Source organism: Chiloscyllium punctatum, chromosome 22 (assembly GCF_047496795.1).
Source record: "Chiloscyllium punctatum isolate Juve2018m chromosome 22, sChiPun1.3, whole genome shotgun sequence".
Taxonomy (NCBI): Eukaryota; Metazoa; Chordata; class Chondrichthyes; order Orectolobiformes; family Hemiscylliidae; genus Chiloscyllium; species Chiloscyllium punctatum.
Window position 1 is genome coordinate 30,816,722 of NC_092760.1, and position 22,749 is coordinate 30,839,470.

The 22,749-nt window shown below is 40.5% G+C and overlaps 1 protein-coding gene across 3 annotated transcripts in view; it reads right to left on the reverse strand.

The window, feature by feature from the left end:
- Positions 1 to 22,749, reverse strand: part of chrm4a (cholinergic receptor, muscarinic 4a) — a 99,675-nt gene that overhangs the window by 70,680 nt on the left and 6,246 nt on the right. Inside the window, exon 1 of one of the 3 annotated variants that reach the window (XM_072591947.1) lies at positions 12,869 to 12,891. The exons of the other annotated variants lie outside the window; for them this stretch is intronic. The gene's annotated coding sequence lies outside the window, so the exon portion shown is untranslated. Of the gene's footprint in view, positions 1 to 12,868; positions 12,892 to 22,749 lie in introns of those variants that run through there. 3 annotated transcript variants of the gene reach the window in all.

Genomic DNA, 22,749 nt, shown 5'->3' on the forward strand with positions numbered 1-22,749 from the left:
AATTATACTCCAGGAGAGTTGTTGATGAAAATTCCTTCTGCGCTGCTCCTACAATGCATCATTGCTTTAATCTCAGTACGATTGTGGTCTAAATTTAGTACTCCTCATCGTGAATATTTGACAGGCTTTTTGAGCACCAAAGCTTAAATGAGTAGATTTATGTTGTGGACTTGCTGTCCCTTGGAATAAGAAGATCAAAGATCCTGTTATAGTTTACCGGTTTATGCAATGAGAAGAACATAATCCACTAGTTTCAAAACTGTGGGAGTTTGATACATCTCAGGTTTCTCAGGTAGAAAACACTCCCGCAGGTCTGTAGTAAGAAATAAAAGGAAGACTTGGATTTTTATTATGCCTTTCATGACCTTGCCAGTTTGCTCATTACACTTTGTAATGTAGGATGCATCGGAGCCAAGGTGCACACAGCAAGGTCATCCAAACAGCAGGGAGATAGCATGTTTAGTGATTAGTATTTGCTAGAACTCTCCGCCTCTTCCTCAAAATTGTATTCAATCTTTCTTGCCCGCTTCAGAGAGGAGACAGGATCTTAACTTGTTTTCTCACTGGAAAGAGTGAACTGTACTGCACTTATATATTAACTTATATTTGGTGCCAAAGTTTTTAGAGTGACCCTATGACTTATGAACTCAGGGAGTGGTACTGCTAAGCGGGGTAGATCAAAATCTATGTGATTAGTTGCTGTCATAACACACTCAGTTTTCACTGCGAAGAATTATAATTAGATTTAATGTGCTGCATATAAATTCTTTATCTTGATTATATTTTTTCATTACCATGTTTGATGGCATGAGGAAATGCAATTAATACCAACCGTGCACTGCGGTTAAATTCCTTTAACTGCGCGTTATAATAACTCAGCTGTAGAATACTGACTGGCTCACTAATTCCTACCCTAGCTATGACCCCAGTGAGTTCATTAGTATTCATTATTTTTACGAATATCCATGTTAGAAAAACACAGCAGGAATGGGGTAGTAACCCAATTAAAAAACCTTTTCTGTCTCTGTGAAATAGTCACTGCTTTTTTGAATTAGTTACATGGAGGGACAATTTCCCAGATCCCATTGGAACTGCCCAGATGGAACTTACAGTTAATAGAATGTAGCAAACACTGGATGAAAATAAACAAGGTTTGTCTGGTTCAGCTTCTGTTGCCATGGTCGTCACATGGTACAACAATATGGAGTTATTGACAGTAATCAATCAGCTATCAATTAGTCAACAACTGATATGAAGTTAGAAACTCCCCAGTGGTGGAACACCTTGAGACTCGTGGATTTAATTAAGCTGTTTCACAGATTCACTCACCATAAATGATCTTTTAAGGAATTCATTTGCTACTTGCAAAGATGTAATTTTCTAAAATCACTGTTTTTAATTTACATCTGAATTGTTCAGCACAACATGCTTCCATACCCAATGAGCCTGTTGCAAAGTTTGCCCACTCTCTTTCGGATGAAGTTTTTTTTGCACAGACTCATTTGGAATTCCTGAAGGCTCCTGAATGCATGACGTTCCAGCCATTAGTTAGCCACTACATCTGCGTTTCTGATATGCTCCTTTGCTAAGACCTCCCTAATTCCACCACCTCATTAGTTGTTTCACCTTCTCTTCAGTGTCCCACCAGATGGTCAGCCTTGATTTGGGAATCTTGTGAGGGCATGTGACCTTTCGCTCCCTACAACAGAGCCTTTATATTTCTGTACTGAGCTATCAGGGCTGTGCCCATTAACTCCATGGTCTCCTGCACTTATGCAGGAATGTACTACATCCCTAGGTTTTGTGAGCCTCGAAAGTTATTTCAACATCAAGTTGTTACCAAGTATGACGTTTTAGATCTTATACGGCAACAGAATCTGTGATTAATTACCATGTTATTAATAGGAACTCACTGCATTCTATGAAGGCCCATACTGTATCACCAACACATACTTAATTTCCGTTTTGGAAATAGTCCAGGCATAGTCGTGCTCACAATACTGCTGAAGAACGTTTAGCTTGTTTTAAAGCCATCATCCATAACATGCATTTGTGCTGGTAAATTAATCGCAGGTGCAATGCTTCAGTGCACAAATCACCAACTAAATCAATTATTATGCCCTGGTAATGACATAAAGAGGCCAGCGACAATTTAGATATCACCTATTCATCCAACATTACAGTTGGTGTGCTGTTACAGATCGCCTTCCTTTGTATGTGTATTGAATATGTACTGTTTTATTTTCTGCTCATCTGAAGGGGCCATCACTTTCGGAATGATTATGGCTTGTTATCAGTTACTAAGGCAAAGAAAGCCGATGTGTTGCAACGAGTGAATATTTGTTGCTCTGTTTAGAACCTGGAACTCCATCCAAATCTTGAAATGATTGACGGTTGCAGGTCAGATTGAAAAGGTGATTGAAAGCTTGCTTGGCTTTATAAAGAGGTAATGAGAACAGAAGGAAGCAAGGTGGCTTCCTTCAGACCCCCTCAAAATATTTTAAGAAAGTAGCCTAGATCCTAACTTTTTCCCATTTTAAAAGGCAAATTTAATGTCCTGAAATCCAGACACAATTTGATTCGTCAAACTATTCGACATTAAGCAAAACGCAATTTATTTAAATACTATAGTTAAAACACAACAAAGGAAAGAACTTAGAATAAATTTATTGGAAAACTTAACAGAATAATAGATACAGTAATTATTACTAATCAATTGTTCCAAGATAGCAACATCCCATAAACACACCCCTTGGCAAAAAGGTAAACTCAGAAAAATAAGTTTGTCTTCCAGGGAACCCAGCAGCAGAGAGAAACCCCAGCTTCTCGCTATAACCGAGAGAGGGAAAAGACATTTCTTCAAAACTCCAGCAGCTTCTGCCGAACCTAAAAGCTAAAGAAAAGTTAGAAATCTTGGTCTGCGAGAGCTGGTCACGTCTATCCAAACTGCTTCTATTGTTCCAACAGTAAATTAAAAACCCCAAGTCCTCGCAAGCTGTTTACTGGCTTTCCAACCAGACAGTTTGCTACCTCTGTCTATAAACCACCCTTTTTAAAAAAAAAATCAGGACACAATAACCTCTTAAAGTCACCACATTGTCACAGTATGGTTAACATGTAAAAAATGCTGGCTCAGTCTCAACTAGAGAATTGCATTCAGTTTTGGGCGCTTTGTGTTTCAGGAAGGTTATAAACAAATTAGAGCAGGTATGGAATGATTCTTGTATGGGGAATTTGTGGATACATTGGAGAAATGGGACCTGTTCTCAACAGAGAAAAGAAAGCTGTGAGTAGATTAGATTGAAGTATTCAAAATTGCGAGGTCCAAGGTAAAGAATCAATAATGAGATATGGGATAAAAGATAATGGTTGTGGAGGGTATACAAAGGATGTTCAGCCTATTGCATGCATATCGCTGCACATAAATGAAGGAGACACACATAAATGGCATATTGCCCACCCACTCCTAAACAAATTAGAGAGATTATTGCCTATGTCATTGTTCTTTTTTAGCTTCACACTTTGTAGAAAGATTTGTAGGCTTGTAGTCTGACAGGACGTGTCTTGAATGCTCGTTCTGTAGCTATAGCCATCTGTACACCAGCCAAGTGGGTAACATATGGTGGGAGGGACTTATTGGATACCACAACCCATAATGATGAGGGAAGGGAACCCACAGGACATGGATATCGCTGCTGAGTGTTAATCTAGCATTCACAGCTGGAGTTCTCCAGTTACTGTCAGGACACAGTTCAATCATATTATCTTCTGACTTAGAGGCTAGGAACTCTACAACTAGGCCAAAGTCTTGCTCTTAGGATGCAATGAGGTTTACACTGCAGTCAAAGTATTCCTTAAAAAATGCGCCAGCAATGCTGTTTGATCTTTCAAACAAAGAGCTCAAAGTACCTCTTTAAACTGAACAGAAACATATGGTAGACAATAGAGTAGTGGGGACAGACAATTTATATGGCTGTCTGTGTTCAGGCAAGTTCCTGAATGTAACGTAAGGAGTTGTTGTGCCATTGCACTTAACTGGACCCATTTGCACTGAAAAACTTCAAGTTCAATGCCCTGAAGCCCTACAGCAATTCCTGACCTCCCACAGTCTCAAGTTGTGGTCTGCAGCCTGAGGAGAAAGTGAGGACTGCAGATGCTGGAGATCTGAGCTAAAAATGTGTTGCTGGAAAAGCACAGCAGGTCAGGCAGCATCCAAGGAGCAGGAGAATCGACGTTTCGGGCATGAGCCCTTCTTTGAGCATGAGCCCTTCTGCAGCCTGAGGGCCGTTTCTGATGGTTGATTGAAATGCTTTTGCAGAATTGCATGCGTTGGATTTTGGAAATGAGTCATAGTCCCCATCCTTATTCTTCTACCAGTCCCTGACTAACCATTAGATCTTGAATGGCATTTCATGGTTCCAATGGAGACCACATGTTCTTCTGCTTTCCCCCTCTCTTCTTCATGTTCCATCTCAGACACAAAACTGACTTTGGAAGAATTAGCCATAATTAGGGGTGTGGATTAACAAAAGTGCTAATATAAAACTAAACTTTCTGAATGGATTGACTCAAATCAAATCAGATTGCCACTCCTCTCCTATTTCTTTTACAGTCTGATAGAATTCCACATTTCTGGCCAAACCAGATCTTCCCAGAAATATGGACCATATGTTGTGATCAACATCACATATAAGATAGTTGGGGCACTGCAAGCTAAACATTGCCATCCCTTTTACGGCACTGGCTCTCATAATTTGATAAGTTCATTGATTATCTGCTTCATATTTGTAAGGACAATGGAATGCATAACACAACAGAGTGCAAGGCCTCTTGTAGGTGTGCCTTCCTTCTTACATAGCACTGTGCAGCAATGTTTTTTATTTTCAATTTAATTTTTCAACAACTCATATCACCTTGAACATGATAAATCACTTCAACTTACTTCATAAGAATGTTACAAAATGAATCATGACACCAGGTCACATGAGGAAATATTCAACCAGGTGGGCAAAAACGTGGTCAAAGAGGTAGGCTTTAAAGTTTTAGAAGGATGTTCCTCTCTGTTAAGGGGAAATAGCAACGTATAATGGCAGTGAATTGCAGGTATAATATTACCGAACTTAGGACTGCTGCCACTGAAAACATGGCCAGCACTGGTGGAGCGATTAAAGTCAGGCATACTCAACAGATCAGAATTTGGAAAGCACAGATAGCTCAGAGAATTGTGAGGCTTCAGAGGCAAGTCCATGGAAGGATTTGGAAACACAGGTGAGAATTTTAAGTTCAGAACTTCCACTGACTGGTGAACAAAACTGTGAGCAAATTAGTTGTTCATGCTTCTCTAAGATCCTGTTCTCCATCTTTCTGTTGTGAGAAGATGACAGCAGAGGCCATTGGCCGTGACAGAAAACAATGCTATACTCAAGCTTTTCAAGATCCATTGGCAATTGACTGAAATCTCAATCTCACTATGATTTTTTTTAGATGTATTTATATTTGAAATATAGTGATTTCTACTTGGTACAGGGATGGTTACGTAGGACTTACTCACCTAAGAATAATTCTACACGCATTAAATTGCTCCACTGAAATACATAGCCCAAATTCCTAGAAACAAGAATTTTGAAACACTGTTTGGCTTCTGTTACAACAATTGGATTGAGTTACTCATAAAGGTCAGTCAAAAAAAAAAGTAACCAAGGTTAGGGGTAATGGCAGGAAAGCAGACTTGAGGATTATCAGATAAGCCAAGATTTCATTGAATGGTGAAGCAGACTCAATGAGCTGAATGGCCTGCTTCTTCTGGCCCCACACCTTATGGTCTTTTGGAAAGATAAGAGGTTAATCACTGTTATGGAGCTTTTCGTTTGCACAAGTCTATCCAGCACCAAATTCTGATACATTTTCAACTAAATTCAGAGATCAGTCTCCATCCCAGGAGCTGTCGTGTCCTCACTGAACTCTCTCCATTCTCTCAGTCATTGGAATTTCAGTCCTCACTCCAGGAGCTATCCACTCCTCAGTTTTATCCCACTCCCACAGCCAATTAATGTTGTAAATAATAACAGGGAAGAAGAAGCCCTCATCCAACAAGTAACCAATAAATTTACAACAAAGTGAAGCTGCTGAAGCTATTAAATTCAATGGAAGAGGCAGCTTCTTGAGAATAGAAACGTGGAATATAAGGATTTCATAACAGCCAGCAAAAGTTGCTAACTGCACACTGAACAATATCACTGTTCCAAATTTATGTGTTGATGCCAATACAGTTAAACTGAAATGCCTTATTGTACAATTGACCATCTTCTTACCCCTTCCTTACTTTCTGTGTTAGGTGATGGACAATGCAGTGGATATAGCCCTCTTTTTGAGCTGTGCTGATATACTGACTTCCAGTAGCCAGTTTTATATGTTTACAACCGTTATTCCCAAACTGGTTAACATCACAGAGAAGGCCCCATCTTCTCAACCTCACCCCTCGCCTGAGGCATGGCGAGTCATTCCCCCACATCGTTCCCCTATCCCTTCCCCTCCCCTCCCCACCCACCCCTGCCCCACCACCTCTTGAGACAGCACCCTATGGTCCTCTGGGAATATGTAAAGTTTCACTTTCATTGCTGTTAGATCCACCATCTCCTTCCATGATAGTTTAGAAGATGGACCTGACAGATGTGAAATAACTGCCTCCACATTGGTAAATATCCATCAATTAAGGAGCATCTCTTTGCCCAACTTACCCCCGCCCCCACCCCGCCCCCAGAATTTGCAACCCATGAATCTCAAAGCATCGTAAATAAATAAAGCAAAATTGATATCTATAAATGTATGAACTTTAGAAAAGAGCTCAGCAATAGGTCAGGCTTGGCTTAGTAATTTCATCAATCTTGAGGTATGTATTATTGCCTAACGAATCCCTAGTCTACCAAATATGAAATTAAATTTGTTTTCTGCTGCACATGAATTTCGCAGTAATAAAATTCTCAAATAGAAAACATTATTTCTCTTTATTTATATATGTTTACTTCTTTGTATTCCCTTCCAAATGATTGACAAAATTAGTTTGTAAAAAGAAATGTTTATGTTGATTTGTGTGCAGTCCATCTCTGTCAGTGTAGGTGTATGTGCTAAAGTATTGATGTCTGGTTGACAATCTGAATATCTAAATGATTCTCTGTCAATGTTGTGCAAAGTGATAAGGTCACCACTAAAGATTCAGAATTTACTTTTCACCACCAGAATAATAGCTCTATTTGAGATCATTCAACCTTTGTCCAGTTACTGGTCCTGAGAGAGATGGCAGTTGTGAAAGAAAGATTTTCCGATTCAATCACTGTGGGCAAGAGCAGTGTCTCGAGCACACAAAAAAACCTCCATTCCGGCATTCAGTGTTACCGAGTAAAGGATTTGCAGGGGATTGTCCTTTGTAGAGCTGTTAAAATGGGAAGGTAATGTATACTTATTTAACAAGCAAGCAAGCACATGCAACTTATCACAATCGGTAATAACTTGTACTGTCCAGTCAAATACCCTGTAAATTAATCTCTTCAGTGGCAGAAGAGCAACCATTTGTCCTTTGCCCATGAATTTGACTTAAGCTCCAGGCTGAAAAATTATGACATTAATGATGCATGCTTCCATTAATGTACAAATTGACCAGCAAATTTAGAGTATTAAGAAATGCAAAATGAGTTGTAGATCCCAGAAATCACTCTGGTGGTTTACTTCCCACAAAAAGCATTTTCCCCTCAACCTGCCTGGAATATTTTCAGAATTTCTTGGATTTACACATTAATTCCACATTAAGCTTGATTCAGAAAGTTGAATCTGGTAGACAAGGGTGTAGGTAGCCTTTGAACAATGTGATCATTATTATATGGAGAAAGTGAGGACTGCAGATGCTGGAGATCAGAGCTGAAAATGTGTCGCTGGAAAAGCGCAGCAGGTCAGGCAGCATCCAAGGGGCAGGAGAATCGATGTTTCGGGCATGAGCCCTTCTTCAGGAAGAAGGAGGGCTCATGCCCGAAACGTCGACTCTCCTGATCATTATTATATGTCAATCAATCTCTCTAGACCATAAAGGAAACCATTTAAGGCATCAATCATGTTCCAGTGCCAAACAAATTTTTTTTTGGTGACTTTCAAACTTTAAAGTTTATTATTTTTCTCGTATCACTTATCCTTTCTGATTCTCTTTTGTTCTCTCCTAATCCAATGCTATTTTCCTCTCTTTACTTTTCTTTCTATGCCAAATTTGCTATCAATTCTCACTCTTTCTCAGCCATTCCTGTGTTTCTTTTTTAATCATAACATCGCAATGGTTAAAAAGATGCACCGTTGGTCTCATCACATTGATTTTGCAGATGCCCTGTCCACTGTATTATCAATGGCACACATCACAAGTTCCAGCCCTCCAGCATAATCCTGCCTACTGTTTCTGGGCCACCAGCTCCTGACACCTAACTGCCAGACCAGGGTGTCTGTTCCATAACTTTAGAAAGGTGATCCCTCTCATGAAATCGTAGCGAAATTTTAACTGCGAGCCATGACATATTTGGCAAAATCAAATGAGAATATGCAACAGCCCATTATCACAGGCAACCTGTAAGTGCACAATCTTATTATATTGCAACTGACTTAGACGGTTGCAGGAATGGAACATAACCATGGGAGAACAATGTACTTATGCTGCTACTTCTTTCTCAAGGTCTGTGCATCAATATAAAAGTGGCTTGGCTTTCACTTCTCTCTGACAAAGCAAAAGAAAAGTGGTGTGCAAATGTTCAATCAAGCTATAGGATTTGTTTCTTGGTTGTACAAGGCTAATGTTTTAACAAGGAAATAAATATGAAAATGTACATATAAATGGGAAAAGCTAATGTGGAACCAAAATGCCAAATTAAAAAGGACCCCCCCCAATTGACTATTGAAATTGGTCCAAAATAGATTGTGTAGACCAAGTAGGATTTAGAAGACAAGGAAAGACTTGAAAGCAGTAACAATAGGGCAAGGTCACCCTTTTATAAAGAATGAGAAGTAAGTAAGAGGAACTGAGTTACAAAAGGAAGTCTCTTTTGTTGGGAAGAATGAATGGAGCCGTGCTGCTTCATACAATGGACATGAACAATGAGCTTTCTGAAACTGGAACATGGAGACTATGAGAATCACCGTTTTAAATTACTGGGTTAGATTTATGAAAATATAAAGACGCCAAAAGGCCAGAACAGCGCTCATCACATCAGATAAATAATGTTCATTATCCATACGCTTATCTGTGATTCATGACCTATTGTAAGGAAGCATTTAGTTCAATTAAAAAACAAACCCTGTAAATTCTAGAACTCCTGAAATAAAAGCGGAACGTACTGGAAGGACATAGCTGGAATGGTTTCTCTTTACAGATATCAACTCCTAATTAAGACAGATATTACGAGGAATGTTCGTCTCAGATGGGAGTGTATCTGATGAATTCTGTATTGCAGAGACTGGATAGTTCAGTATGTTCAAAGTGAGATAGATTTTTTTAATCAATTAGGGAATCATGGTTATAGGGAAAATGCAGGACTGTGGAAGACAAGGATCATCAGATCAACCATGATATCATTGAATGGTGGAGCAGTCTCAATGGGCTGAATAGCCTCATCTTATGCATTTTCTGTTTTTTGCAGTGAAATTATATTATCATCAAAACAGCCTAAAATTATGCTTATTCTACAATCATATGGTCTCAACATACTTTCACATTTACGCAGATAGTTCAATCATTGGTGAAAGTAAATTTGGAACGAGCGAAAGAAGGAAAAGGGGAAACAGAGGACTGCTGAACCATTACCATGAGTAAAGTACAGCCTGGGGCAAGGGAAATCCTGTAGGATCATAAGATCCTTCGTAGAGGGCTCCCATGGTAAAGGAAAGGAAAAGAGAGAAACCTGTAATTAGTTTCAAAGCAGAAGTTCACCAGAACATTAGTCAGGATCTGCTCTTCAGCTGCACATTGTAATGTTGCAGGGGTCCATGAAGATTCTAAATATGAGAACTCGAATTGCATCTTTGCAAGGCTGATTTGACTGAATGCATTCAGGAAACCAACCTTATCAAAAACAAGCTAAATGCACAATTCCAGCACGTACAATCTCCCATAGCGTTCACAGATGCTACCAGTCAGCAATCTTGTCACAACGTTCAGATTTATTCAAGTGTTGCAATTTAGGCTTTGTAATGGACTGTTTTCTCTCTCACAGGTTTCATGACGTGATCTAAAGTCAATGATCAAACTTTATTCATAACAATGTACTTAGTCATAACAATGACTAATGATGACCAGATACCAATGCATTCACGAGATTTTGACCCCAAATTCCTCAGGATACCAGGACACCATGGGAATTAGAGGTGAGAGTAGTGGCCAGCACTATGGAGAAGGTGTTGGGGCAACTGAAAGATCTGAAGGTAGATAAATGTCCCGGAAGACCCGGCCAAACCTTCACCACACAGACTGCGTCAGTTCAAGGGCGTGGTTCATCACTATCTTCTCAAGGGCAACTAGGCATGGGTAATAATTGAGAGAAAGTGAGGACTGCAGATGCTGGAGAGTCAGAGTCGAAAAGTGTGGCACTGGAAAAGCACAGCAGGTCAGGCAGCATCCGAGGAGCAGGAGAATCAACGTTTTGGGCATAAGCCCTTCATCAGGAATGTGGGTAGTAATTGCCACCCTTGGCGGTGAAACACAGAATCAATGAATGAATAAAGCAAATTTCTGGAGTGCACTCTCAGACTCATGCCCAATACTTTGTCTTTTCACACAGTTGTTGGTCTGTCAGTTGGAATTGAACTGTGTTCTATGTGTTTGCATCTTCCATATGAATCAACCTCAATATTCCAAATGGCCTAATGAATTTAACGTCTAATTTCTAACCAGATGTCTCTTGTGAACTCAAGATTTCAGATGACTGACCAAACTAATCTTAGGCACTTGTTTCATGGTGTGTTTTAATTGATTCACAGGATGTTAGTGCAATGCCCATCCTCATTGTCCTTGAGAAGCTGGTGGTGAGCTGGCTTCCTGAACAATGCAGTCCATTTGGAGTGAGTAGATCCACAATGCCACTTAGAAAGGACTTCCAGGATTTTGACCCATGCAGGGTCCTTCTAGATGGCATTAGTCATGGGTTTGGAAGGTGCTATCCAAGGAGCCTTACTGAATTTCTGTAGAGCACATGGTATATGGTGCACACTGCTGCCACTGAGGGAATTTCTGTGGATATGGTGGCTGCTTTGCCCTGGATGATGTCAAGCTTCTTGAATGTTGTTGGAACAGCACTCATCCAGGGAAGTGGGAAATATTTCATCACACTCATCACTTGTGCCTTATAGATGGTGGATAGGTTTTGAGGAGTCAGGAGGTAAGTTACTTGCTAGAATATTCCTAGTCTGTCACCTGCTATCCATCGTATTTATATAGAATAGTGGAATGCTTACAGTGCAGAAAGAGGCCATTCAGTCCATCCAGTCATCTTCAACCATCCAAAGAGCATCCCACAAATTCACATCCATCCCTTGTCCCCCAACATATACCATGGCCAATCCACCTAACCTGCACATCTTCAAACTGTGGGAGGAAACTGGAGCACCCAGAAGACACCCATGCAGACATGAGGAGAATGTGCAAACTCCACAGAGAGCGTTGCACAAAATTGGAATTGTACCCAAGTGGCTGGTGCTGTGGAGAGTCTGCGGTGCTAATTATTATGCCACTGTGCCATGGCTAGTCCAATTTAGTAACCACCAGGATATTGATAGTAGGGTGATGCCATTGAAGGTGAAGGCAAGATTCATGCTTGTTGGAGATGGTCTTTGCCTGGCTCTTGAAAGTGTTTGCCAGTGCAGACAATACATAATAATACTACATAGTAGAAGAATGAAGGCAATTGGAGCAAGTATGTGCCATCATTTCTTTGAGATTGCTCTGCTATTCAAGCAGGTCGTGGATAAATGTTTACCTCAACCCCATTTTCTGACATTATCCACAAACCCCTGGATTCCATTAATTTCTGTCCTAGATATACTCAACCACTGAGCATCCACACCTCTCTAGGGTAGAGAGAAAATTTGAGGTTCATAGCCCTTTGAATGAAGTAATTTATTAAAGTTGGCATAGCACATGGAGACCAATGAAATATTCTTGCTTGGTATCAGATTGTTTGCAAATAGGCTATACACAAACTTCAGCTGGGAAAGTTACATTGTAAGGGAAAGATAAATGTTTATTTAGCATGTATTATAAGCAAATACCTAATATTTGATTATACCTTTATGTATTGCTATAAAAAATAATCTGCTGAAAGCTTGGTGCACTTTATATGTCATTTTTCAATATTGTTCCATTGATGCTTGAATATTATTCCTTGGAATTTGAGGACTACATTTCACTTTAACTTGGAGTAAAGAATTGGTTAGAGCAGGCCAACTGCCAGTTATACACCCCATCCAATCTTATTTTGTATTTACATTTGACGGGGGAGATGTATAACTATCAGCTGATCAACTGCCATCAGATTTCCACCATGGCTAAGAGTGAAAGTTTGTCTCTATGTTTTCAGTCAAGGCAGTATTGAGGGAGTATTGCACTATCTTTTAGGTGAGATGTTACGATGATGTTCCATTTGCCTTCTCAGCTGGTCATTAAAACAGCATTATTTGAAGAAGGGCAGTGGATTCTTCCAGTGTCCTAGTTTAATCCTCGGCTGCATATGATAATTCAATAATTGGCTGCTTGCAAATCTGTTGTATGCCTATTTGCTGCTGTGCTTACCCACAAACTAAACTTCAATTGCAAGTCTGATGCAAACTGTTTTAATGGAAGTTCACTGACCTGAACATTGAGTGTTTTTCGCTTTGCAGATCTTGCCAGACCTGTTGAGTATTTCCAGCATTTTACATAGAACATAGAAGAATACAGCGCAGTACAGGCCCTTCAGCCCTCGATGTTGCGCCGATCAAAGCCCACCTAACCTACACTAACCCACTATCCTCCATATACCTATCCAATGCCCGCTTAAATACCCATAAAGAGGGAGAGTCCACTACTGCTACTGGCAGGGCATTCCATGAACTTACGACTCGCTGAGTGAAGAACCTACCCCTAACATCAGTCCTATATCTACCCCCCCCCTAATTTAAAGCTATGCCCCCTTGTAATAGCTGACTCCATACGTGGAAAAAGGTTCTCACTGTCAACCCTATCTAACCCCCTAATCATCTTGTACACCTCTATCAAATCACCCCTAAACCTTCTTTTCTCCAATGAAAACAACCCCAAGTGCCTCAGCCTTTCCTCATAGGATTTTCCTACCATACCAGGCAACATCCTGGTAAACTTCCTCTGCACCCGTTCCAGTGCCTCCACATCCTTCCTATAGTATGGCGACCAAAACTGCACACAATATTCCAGATGCGGCCGCACCAGAGTCTTATACAACTGCAGCATTTTCTGCTTTTAGTTCAGATTTCCAGCATCTGAAATGTTTTGTTTTACTTCAAGGGTAATGCATTAGTTTCTGAAGATCGCTGGGACATCCTGAGGACATGAAAATTGCTGCAGAAATGCAAGTTCATTTGTTATTTCTTACAGCATTCACCAGATAGAATTAAGGTCTCTTCCCTGAAGCATGTTAAAGCTATTTAGTGCAATGAGGCTAGGCAGTTTAATCTAGTTATTGGTGAACATAAATCCAGTTACAAAACTATCTTAACATTGGTCATCAATTTGGCAGTAATTCAGTAATCTCATTCTGACGCACCATAAGAAAGCATTGCATCTGGTTTCAGCTTCACTGGGCTCTCAAAGGAGTACTGTTATCAGAGAATTATAAAATCAAAGAATCATAAAACATAGGCAGATGCCAGTCTGGCCATCGCACCTGTGCTAGCTCTGTGAAAGAGCTACCAAAGTAGCTCCACTTGTTTGATGTTTCCTTTTAGCCCTGTTGATTTTTGCTTTTCAAATCTGCATTCAATGCGCTTTCGAAAGTGTTACGATCCCAGATCAGGCTCTAAACTTTGGTACTAGATCTTCAAATTTTGGTGAGATCCCAAGTGAGAACCTCCAATATTTTCTTACAATGCACCTTTTTGTTGACTGAGACAAGAGTTGAAATCCCAGTTAATTACTAAAAGGATGAAGCCACATGACTGTTTTGAACAAGCATAAGACATTTACAATATAGAACTGATCAAAGTTAACAGTCTCAGCTAGCTATTATTTTACTCTAATATCCAGAACTAACATGAGGTAACAGACAATCTGTGGCTGGGCAACTGCAAACTGCATGCTAAATAGTATACATAAATAAGACAGATCTCATGATTCAGCAACACGTCTGTGAATCAGTAAATCCGTTAACTGTTCTGTATTTTTCATACAGAATTTAACTCCTCTTTTTTGAGGATGTAATTTCTGATTTCCCACAATATACATTCTAATATAAACTGTTACAACTACAACCCATTTCCTTGTTGCTCAATTCTTCCAAGACTGCATCCACAGGATTCCCAAGGCTGTATTCAAGAAGCTAATTACTGACACAAATCCAACTGTCTAGCTACTCTGGGTAAGACATCATAGGTACCAAGCTTTCCTTCCCCTCAATTGTCAGCTACACAGAACAAACAGTACCTTCCCCTATAATGCCCTAGACATTTTTCATCTTCAGCGACATCAGTTGATGACAGCATTTTAGCTGCATAGAGCCAAATCTACTCCACGTGTGCTCCCCATTAGTTTACACTGCTCTTTGAACTGATCTGTGTGACTTGTCAACATACAAACCAATACAACTAGTAGAAGAAGTAGGCCATTCAGCCCTTTGATTCAATAAGATCATGGCTGACCTGATTGCAATCTCAAATCAACAATCTTATCTACTCGTGATAACCTTTTATCCCCTTGTTGAACAATTGCACATCTACCATTGCCTTAAAAATATTAAGGACTTTGTTTCCACTATCTTTTCAAGAACAATATTCAAAGACACACAACACAGCCTTTTGGGTGAAAAATCACCTCATTCCTGTTTTAAATGGGCAACTCTTTAAACAGTGATCTGTAGTTCTAGATTCCCTAATACGTGGGAGCATCCTCTCCACATCTACCCTGTCAAGACCCTACAGGTTTTTATGCACTTCAAGCAAGCCACCTCTTTCTCTTCTATACTCCAGTGGATAGAAGCCTAGCCTCTCCAGCCTTTCCTTAAAAAGGTAACCTATCCAACCCCATCACCTTTCCAGTTATTCGTTAATTAAACTTTCTCTGAACTGCCTCCAACACAGGTACATCATCCATTAAATGAAGTGTCCAATTCTGTACAGAGTAGCCCAGATGTGGTCTCATGAACACCCTATATAACTGAAGCATAACTTCTCTTCATCGATTCCTGCCATGATGAATTAAAATGTTCTATTTGCTTTTCTAATGACTAATATCTCAATATTGCGAAATGTAGGAGCAACAAGCCACAGGTGGATGCCTGGGTAGATGGATAAAATGGAAATGAGAGATGTATGAAGGATACAAAGGGAACAAGACAATGGAGGCCCTATAGAAACATAGAAAGTGCGAGGAGAGCTCAAGAAAGCAATTTGTAGACGGGGGGCATGAAAAATCATTGGCAGCAAGATAAAGTACAATCCTAAGATATTCTGCAAGTGCAACAGGGGGAAGAGAAGAGTCAGGAAAGACTAGAGCCTATTAGGGACCAAAGGGGCAATCTATGTGTGAAGCTGGAGGTCGTTTGTAGAGTATTAAATCAATACTTCACCTCTGTTCACTTATGATGGTGGTATGGAATGCTCTGCCTGAGAGAGTAGTTGAGGTAGAAAACCTCACAATTTTCAATAAGTACTTGGGTGAGCACTTGAAGTGTCATAACATTCAAGGCTACGGGCTTAGTGTGGAAAAGTGGGCCTAGTGCAGGTTGTAGTGCATTTTTGATGGTATAGACTCAATGGGTCAAATGGCCTCTTCTGCATTGTGTGATTCTATGATTCTACAATTTGACCAATATCTCCCACCAGGGCTCTGCCCCTGTTTCTGGATAGCCCTAATGTATCCAAGCTAGCTATATTCTATACCTTAAATATTATAGTTTCCAGTCAACCAAAGCTCATCTCCACAGGTCCTAATGTACAAAAACACAGGCAAAAAGTCCAAAACAATTTATTTCATCACAAAATTTCTGAATCTGCAACCACCACCTTTTCAGGTGATGCATTCCAACTCATAACTATTTAGAGTAAAAATAATTCTCAGGTTTCCTCTGTACCTTTGGCAATAATCTCTAAACTGCGCAATTTGATTAGCAATCCTCCTGGTATTGGAAACAGTTCTCTGTTAGTTATTTGATCAAAACCTTCATAATTTTGAACACCTCTATTAAATCTCCTGGTTGCCCTATCTGTTGAAAGATGAACAGTTTCAGCTTCTCTAGTGTCTCCATATAACTGAAGTCCATTAACGCTGGCATCATCCTATTAAATCTCTTCAGCATCTTTTCCACTCTATCAATGTGTGCATAGAATTTATTTTCTCTCCCTTGTCAGACATTGCTTTAATAGATGCATAGGCACATTACTGCACAGGCTTCACTTCAACATGTGGACAATCTTATAAAGTCACATATTTGTGCTGCATTATCCTTGCCACTTTATTTTTCTGGTTACTTTCTTTTCTGTTATCTTTTCCAAAGGTTAATCGAGGGTTACTACTGCCTCTTCCACTCTATTCTGCTGATTACCTGGAGCTAATGTGCTTCATGCATTTGTTCCTATCAATCCAGGCCAAACTGTGTGCTTTTTAAAATAAATGGTTTTGCCATAAGCTTTCATTCCTCATATGGCCAAAATTTAATCTTTCATGACAGCTAAGCATTAATTCTTAGAGACGAAAAGCAAAGATAGCAATCACTCCGCCCTCCCCTCACTCTTACAGGAAGCTGTCAGATAAACTGTACTCACAACTTTGGATCAACAATATTTAACCCTCCATAAGCTCTAAATCCTGCACAATCCACAAAATAATCCACTCCCTTTGTCTGGAATCAATGGCCTCCATCTCTTTCCAAATGGTTGGTAAATGGCATGTTGGGAAATGTTTGAGGTGTTGCGTACTTCTGCCTGGATAAAATGGATGCCTAAAATTTCAAAGCCACCAGGATCATTATTGCCAGTGGCAGCACCATCTTGCCCTCATGCAAAGATCCTGGTTGTTGTGTAGGAGTTGGTAGTGACTTATCCTTGTTGAACCTGGATGAGCTGGTGACAGGAGAAAGATTATCAATAATGGGACAGTCTTGTATGGAGATTCTGCTTCCTCTGATTTGTTCACAGAGCTTCTCCTTCACTTCAACCTTTTGTGGTCATGTTACAAACCAAGGAGCAGAGCAAACACACTCTTCATAATTATTCACTAAATAATGTGGAGGAGTATTTTCTCTCAGAGGGTGACAAATCTTTAGAACTTTCTTTTTTAGAAAGCAGTGGAGGTGGAAGAATCATTGAATGCTTTAAAGGCAGAGATTGATAGATTCTTGATGAGCAGGGGAGTCAAAGGTTATTGGGGATAGGTGGGAATGTAGAGTTGAGGAAATGATCAGATCAGCCATGATCTTATTGAATATTGCATCAGGCTCGATTGACCACATGGACTATTCCTGCCCTTAATTCCATACGTTCATACCTTTATTCATGTCATCCCTACTTTTAGGCACTAGCTCTCTAAAACACCTTCCAAACACAACACTGAACAACCCCAAACTCATCCTATACACGAGTAAATCAAAACACCTCACCTGTGTTGTATCTGGTCCTTCTCCCCCCTTACTTCCCTCCAAGGCCCCAAGGGATACTTCCATATCCACCACAAATTCACCTGCACCTCCACACACATCATCTATTGCATCCGCTGCACCCGATGTGGCCTCCTCTATATTGGGGAGACAGGCTGCCTACTTGCAGAACATTTCAGAGAACACCTTTGGGACACACGGACCAACCAACCCAAACACCCCATAGCCCAACACTTCAACTCCCCCTCCCGCTCCACCAAGGACATGCAGGTCCTTGGACTCCTCCATTGCCAGACCATAGCAACACGATGGTTGGAGGAAGAGTGCCTCATCTTCCGCCTAGGAACCCTCCAACCACAAGGGATGAACTCAGATTTCTCCAGTTTCCTCATTTCCCCTCCCCCCACCTTGTCTCAGTCAAATCCCTCAAAATCAGCACCGCCTTCCTAACCTGCAATCTTCTTCCAGACCTCTCCGCCCCCACCCCAATCCAGCCTATCACCCTCACCTTAACCTCCTTCCACCTATCATATTTCCAATGCCCCTCCCCCAAGTGCCTCCTCCCTACCTTTTATCTTAGCCTGCTGGACACACTTTCCTCATTCCTGAAGAAGGGCTTATGCCCGAAACGTCGATTCTCCTGTTCCTTGGATGCGGCTGACCTGCTGCGCTTTTCCAGCAACACATTTTCAGCTTCAAATCTCACCCTCATGCTACTGAGTGACCCTTCAACAGGCAGTGATCAATACAGGTAGTCATGATACATGTGCGGATGAGGTTCCTGAAAGGAACATCAAATTGGCAGGAATGTCATTCCTGACCATTCCAGTGCAAGCATAGTCTGCCCGCATTTCTGCCCTTCTCAATGTGGGACAGTCTGAAGTGCCCAGTGGAATTGGCTAGAAAGATGGGTGTTGATGATTTCTTCTTATGTAGAATCTGTAGTATTGGTTTCTGAAGTCTACAGAACCCCATTTCTTTTGCTTACAAAAGATCCCTCTTGGGCTGGTTGAGGATTAGTTTGCCAGTCAGTCTGAAGATTGTGCCTATAACTGTTGTTACACAATGAAATTTGTACCACCGATAGTCACAGGTGAGGTGCCGGAAGACTGGATGTTGGCAAACATGGTGCCACTGTTTAAGAAGGGTGGTAAGGACAAGCCAGGGAACTCTAGACCAGTGAGCCTGACATCAGTGGTGGGCAAGCTGTTGAAGGGATTCCAGACGGACAGGATGTACATGTATTTGGAAAGGCAAGGACTGATTAGGGATAGTCAACATGGCTTTGTGCATGGGAAATCATGTCTCACAAACTTGATTGAGTTTTTTGAAGAAGTAACAAAGAGGATTGATGAGGGCAGAGTGGTAGATGTGATCTATGTGGACTTTAGTAAGGCGCTCGACAAGGTTCCCCATGGGAGACTGATTAGCAAGGTTAGATCTCACGGAATACAGGGAGAACTAGCCATTTTGATACAGAACTGGCTCAACGGTAGAAGACAGAAGATAGTGGTGGAGGGTTGTTTTCCAGACTGGAGGCCTGTGACCAGTGGAGTGCCACAAGGATTTGTGCACTCTTTTTATAATTTTTATAATTGATTTTTTATAATTTACATAAATGATTTGGATGGGAGCATAAGAGGTACAGTTTGTAAGTTTTCAGATGACACCAAAATTGGAGGTATAATGGATAGCAAAGAGGGTTACCTCAGATTAAAACAGGATCTTGACCAGATGGGCTGAGAAGTGGCAGATGGAGTTTAATTCAGATAAATGCGAGGTGCTGCATTTTGGGAAAGCAAATCTTAGCAGGACTTATACACTTAATGGTAGGGAGTGTTGCTGAATGAAGTGGCAAGTGGGTTAGCACTGCTGCCTCACAGCGCCAGAGACCCGAGTTCAATTCCCGCCTTGGGCAACTGTTTGTGTGGAGTTTGCACATTCTCCCTGTGTCTGCATGGGTTTCCTCTGTGTGCTCCAGTTTCCTCCCACACTCCAAAATTGTGCACGTTAGGTGAATTAGCCATGCTAAACTGACTATAGTGCTAGGTGAAGGGGTAAATGTAGAAGAATGGATCTGGGTGGGTTGCTCTTCAGAGGGTTGGTGTGGACTTGTTGGGCTGAAGGGCCTGTTTCCACACTGTAAGTAAGCTAATCTAATCTAAAGTGACCTTGGAGTGCAGGTTCATAGTCCCTTCAAAGTGGAGTCGCAGGTAGATAGGATAGTGAAGAAGGCGTTTGGTATGCTTTCCTTTATTGGCCAGAGTATTGAGTACTGGAGTTGGGAGGTCATGTTGCAGCTGTACAGGACATTGGTTAGGCCACTGTTGGAATATTGTGTGCAATTCTGGTCTCCGTCCTATCGGAAAGATATTGTGAAACTTGAAAGAGTTCAGAAAAGATTTACAAGGATGTTGCCAGGGTTGAAGGATTTGAGCTATAGGGAGAGGCTGAACAGACTGGGGCTGTTTTCCCTGGAGCGTCAGAGGCTGAGGGGTGACCTTACAGAAGTTTATAAAATTATGTGGGGCATGGATAGGGTAGATAGGCAAAGTCTTTTCCCTGGGATCGGGGAGTCTAGAACTAGAGGGCATAGGTTTAGGGTGAGAGGGGAAAGATATTAAAGAGATCTACAAGGTAACTTTTTCACACAGAGGGTGGTATGTGTATGGAATGAGCTGCCAGAGGAAGTGGTGGAGGCTGGTACAATTGCAACATTTAAGAGGTATTTGCATGGGTATATGAATAGGAAGAGTTTGGAGGGATATGGGCCAGGTACTGGCAGGTGGGACTAGATTGGGTTGGGATATCTGGTTGGCATGGATGGGTTGGACCCAAGGGTCTGTTTCCATGCTGCACATCTCTATGACTCTATGAGTCTCTGAATGACTTGCTTGGACTTCAAAAGATAGCCAACGGCAAAATCAAGCACATGCTGTGGATATGAAAGGCAAAATTGCCAGATTCACTTTTCCTGGGGACATTAGTGAATCAGTTGAGTATTAATGGCAGCCCAGCAGATTTGAAAACTATTGAATTCAATGTGAATCCACAAATGGCCAAACTTATCATCTTCATTCGCACAAATTGTCATGACAGGAGTTGACATTGTGACCACTAGATGTCCTAACTGGTACATTACTGTGTTCACAAGCAAAATTCCATGCCCATCGGACATAATTCTGCCACCACTACTCATATCATTGGAAATTCTGCTGCCACTGTTTCTCTCTGCTGCACCTCTGCCAGCTGTGAAGCTGCTATTGTACCCAGGCCTGGGATTCCCAACACTGATGTTGCTAAACAATACTCTCCACACCTCCAAGTTTGGAGATCTATCTAACCTTCCCCCCAATAAGTTTAGTGCCATATGTAATCTTTCCTAACCCCTCAACAATAAGCCCAACCCCTTCAAGTGAATGAAATCTCATCCAAAATAATGCCGAGTTAAGTTCAACCATAATTCTACCTGGTTGTGGGAGTGGTGTGGGAAGATTTAGTAACCAGAAGATGGGAGAGTGGCATTCAAAGGAATCTAAGGCCCATTTCACAATGCCAAATTAAAGGGACAATGGAATTTAAAAATTGTATACATGCCTGTTTTATTGAGAGGGATTTTAAATGTGAACAACTGTTTTTGAAGAAATTGAATTGTAAACTGTATCTGTGTTACACTTTTTCTAAAAAGCATTATATATTATTTTAGCATTATATATTATTTAACGTAACTGCATACTTGTGAAACCTCAACATTTGTAAGGATAAAATCTGTGTTAGATAAAACTGTGTTCGAGGAATTGGAAGAGCTATTGTCAGACTCTTTTTTTTAAACAGATTCCCCTTTAATCGCTGACCTAATATCCACATGAAGTAATTTGAGGAGCAAAATTTTGTGACCTTAAACAAAATAACAAATATTCAAAAGTACTTTCAAACATATAGATCCGAACGTTCAATCATTGCATGTAATAAAACTAGGATGTGACATTATTACACTGAATATGATGGTTTATGAGATGGATAACTTTATTTTGACAAATATACTTTTACTCTCTCAGTAAATGCCGCCATGAATTTCAACATTATATTCCAACAATGCCTAGAATGAAGAAATGTATTTTTGTGACTGGTCAAATGAGTCTCCAGTGTAGACTCAAAAGATTGCTGTTACTTGTCTTAGCGAAAGGCATATCGCAATGCATCTATTGGAAAAAAATCAATGTTTAGTTAAATCCAATGGAACCCAATTATATGTTCTTTCTTCCTTTTGTTATGCATTAATCATTTCCTCTGCTGTTCCAAAAAAATGCTTCAAGATTAGATTTTAACTTTAAGTTGCTCTTATGTTTCTCATCCATAATGGGAATTAAGCTGATTCCTGACTGCTAACAGTGGGTTCCATGCAAGATTATATCTAGACTGGAGAAAGTTAGGACCTTGGAGGCTTAGACTTAGCACAACCTATTATGGTCTAGCCTCGTTTAGAGCTTGATTTTGCTGCTCTAGACTTCAAGTGGCACTGGCATCAAATGAAAAACAGTGATTTAATACCAATTACACACACATATATATTATATATATATATATATATATATATAATTGTTAACATAATTAAACATCAAAGGTGCTTCACAGGAGAAGAATCCAACAATATTTTACACTGAGATATGCACTGACATTATCTTCGGTGACCAAAGACTTGGCCAAACCAAAACATTTAAGGCATAACTAGGAGAAAAATTGGAGGCAGAGGGCGTCCTGGAATTTAAACATGATATAGTTGCCAATGGTGCAGCAGTGGAAATCAGGAAGCACAAGAGACTGGACTTAGAGGAACATAGAGACCTTGGAAAGACTGGAAGACTTTAAATGAGATTCAGTTATGGGATCACTAATACCTACTGGTTATTGT